The sequence below is a fragment of the Equus przewalskii genome, chromosome 3 (assembly GCF_037783145.1).
Source record: "Equus przewalskii isolate Varuska chromosome 3, EquPr2, whole genome shotgun sequence".
NCBI lineage: Eukaryota > Metazoa > Chordata > Mammalia > Perissodactyla > Equidae > Equus > Equus przewalskii.
The window spans coordinates 98,537,039-98,540,047 of record NC_091833.1 but is presented as its reverse complement, the minus strand read 5'-3'; the positions used below and the strand labels follow the sequence as shown (position 1 = coordinate 98,540,047).

At 41.1% G+C, this 3,009-nt stretch overlaps 1 long non-coding RNA gene across 1 annotated transcript; it reads left to right on the top strand.

Annotated features, from left to right (window-relative positions):
- Window positions 1–729: 729 nt before the first annotated feature.
- Window positions 730–2,380, top strand: LOC139082334 (uncharacterized). Its single transcript, XR_011538234.1, has 3 exons — window positions 730–853; window positions 1,759–1,877; window positions 2,258–2,380. It is a non-coding gene; the product is annotated as an uncharacterized lncRNA (long non-coding RNA).
- The last annotated feature ends 629 nt before the right edge of the window (window positions 2,381–3,009 follow it).

Sequence of the window (3,009 nt, the reverse complement as noted above, 5' to 3'; positions counted from 1 at the left end):
CACACAATACTTAGAACAAAGGATGGATGTAATTGCTGACGACATCATCATGAATAACCTGTTCGAGGAAGTGTGAAGAGAAAGCAAAGCTGAGAGCCAAGGACTGAGGCTTGGGGAGAGCCCAAATTCAACTGAGTAGGAGGAGGAAGAGGCGGATGATCAACCAAACAGAGATGAGCCAGAGGATGGAGATTTGGCTTATCAAGCATCTCTCTAGCCAAAATAAGATAAAGTTTCAATGAAAATGGAGAGATGGCAGTGTTTGCCACAGCGAATCACAAAAGGGTAAAAATTTAAAAAAACAAGAACTCTAGTTTCGTTTTAGAAGAGAGATGAGACTCAACTCATCACCACAACCCCTCCTGACCCAAATTGGGATTGGTCTCCGCATGGGTTAGGGAAAGCTCTCCCACTTAGAAAAAGCCCGAGCACGTCGCCTTGCGCCCAGCCAAGATTTTTGTCTGGGGTCTTTGCAGCCTTTAAGGAAAATGAATAATTTCAAAGATTCGCTTGTTATTCATTTTGTTAAATGTCACAAGTGGTAAAGGTCATTCACTTCTGGTGAGAAGGGAGTGATTAGGTCTGTAGCTATGCGAAAGAGAATGCCAACGCTTACAGCGGAATTGAGAAGCTGAAACAGGGAGCGGAGCACCTGGGACTTCTTTACTCCGGCTGCGCGTTAAACCACGTGGGCGCTTTTACGACACAACCTCGCCCTGACTGCAGTTCAGAACGGGTGAATCAGAATCTCTGCAGGCACGGTCCAAGCGCTGGAACTTTAAAAAGCTCCCCGGGTGACTCTAGTGTGTAGCCTGGATTGAGAACCACTGAACTAAATTGTTTACGTGATAAGGTGAAAGCAAGGCCTTCCCTGGGGGCGGAGATTGTACGAGACTTTGGGAAGTTTCGCTTCCTCTGCATGGAGCTGGAGATAGGGATGTGGAACTTGGGAGAGAGAGAGAGGTGAGAGGGAGGTATCCGATCTGATCGAGGAGTGGACCCTCTGCAATATGGCGACTCACCTAGAGCTAAGGAGGTAGACAGCCAATATTGGATGTTCCCTCAGTCCCGGTTCTACCTCTGCTCCCCATGAAAGGGCACAGTCAGTGAATTTTAGGATTTGTGGATTTGACTTACGACTGATATATATATATTTTCCCTCTGTGATAATTTCTCACAGTAACTTGTGTTAGCAAGGCCATGGGGAATGAAAGAGGAGGCTGTGTCCACAGGTGGGCAAGAGTGACAAGATGGCAAGAGGTACCTAACAGAGCAGCCTGGTACAACCACCTTGGCGGAGGTGACGAGCGTCTCTCACTCAGTAAACTTCAGCTTATATTTGACGAGACAGTGGATTTCCCACAATAATGCAGAATGAGGGCAAAAGATTTTATCTGAATATAGTTTTTAAAAGTAACATGGAAGGGCAATAAAGTTGATTGGGTACAAGGAGGTCAAGGACCAAGGAAAGATTTTTAGAATTGGCATTAAGATCTGTGGGAATACACAAGCCACCAGTTTCCTAGGCATGAAGTCACATTTGTAGGGTCTTACAAACTGGGTCTGTATGTGTATGTGTGTGCTGGGGGTGGTGGTCAGGACAAAAAGAAGCAATGGAGGGGCAATTATTGAAGCAACAGAGGCATCACTGATGCCCACTTAGTCCAGAAATTTGGCAATAAAAAGGAGAGAAACAGAATCTCAGCTAGAGGAGGTTACAGGATGAAACGATGATGCTCTTGTGTGTTTGATTTCAAGGCAGGATGGAAGTGTGCATGCTTGAGTAGAAAGCAAGTGGCACCAAGAGGAGCTAAACATGCCGGAGAGGAAGAGCATAGGTGTGAGCCCACAGACTGAGAAAAATGAACATCTTTTAGGTGAGTGGTCTTGAAACTTCTGATTGTGCCATTCCTAGTGGTAAAATATTTTTGAGGGTTTACTTTGGATACAAGTATGTTTACTTATTCATAAATTGCTTACATGTATCATTATTACATTATAAAATAGGGCAAAACGGACATGTAAAATGATATAAAAATAAAACAGTTTATTTATACATGAATTTTCACGCAAAATATTATTTATTTCCATTGCTACATATTATTAATAGTAATAATAGTATTTTTAGTGGCAGCAAAATGATTGAATATGCTTCACTATTTTTGAAAACCTTGATTTAAGGTTTTATATAATAGCAATTCAAAGGTCTGGTTCTAATTTCAGCTTATTTTGATACTTGATTTTGTGTCTATCACAGCTGAAAAAAGATACCTCAGAAAGATACGTAGATCTGACTGGAAATAGTGTATCTGCCTTGTGATGCTCATTTTTCATTCCTACCCGTCAATTATGCAAGGGCTGATATTGAAATTCAGTTGGTAAGTTTAATCTTTCCTGATGTCAGTCATTTGTTTTGTGAACCAACTGTACAATATCCTGTATCTATATTTTTAACAAATGGGTTTAAAATCTATTGAAATTATTTGCTTAGAAAAAAATTTTCCTAGCCAGCCCTGGTCTAGTGGTTAAGATTCGGCACTCTCACCCCCACAGCCCGGGTTCGTTTCCCGGTCAGGGAACCACACCACCCGTCTGTCAGTGGTCACAGTGTGGCGGCTCACACAGAGAACTAAACCAACAGCTAGGATACGCAACCATGCACTGAAGCTCTAAAAAAAGAAAAAGGAGAAAACTTTCCTTGATGTTGGGTGATACGCAGTAAAATACACTGATATTAAGCTCAATAGAAGATTTTTAAGCAGTAGAAAATTCAGTTTCCACGTTTTTCAAGTGTGCAGATATGGCTGCTTTTACATAAATAACATAAATCAACAAACATAAAGTTACAAACATAAGTTGTTTGGAGCACCAACATGAAATAATTGTGAAAACTCTCAACACCAGTTTCTAAACTGATCCCTCCATAGCATAAATATATTTTTAAAAGCGATGACTTTTTTTTCATCATCATTAAAAATCACGTTTACCTTGAAGGGATAGATTAAACAT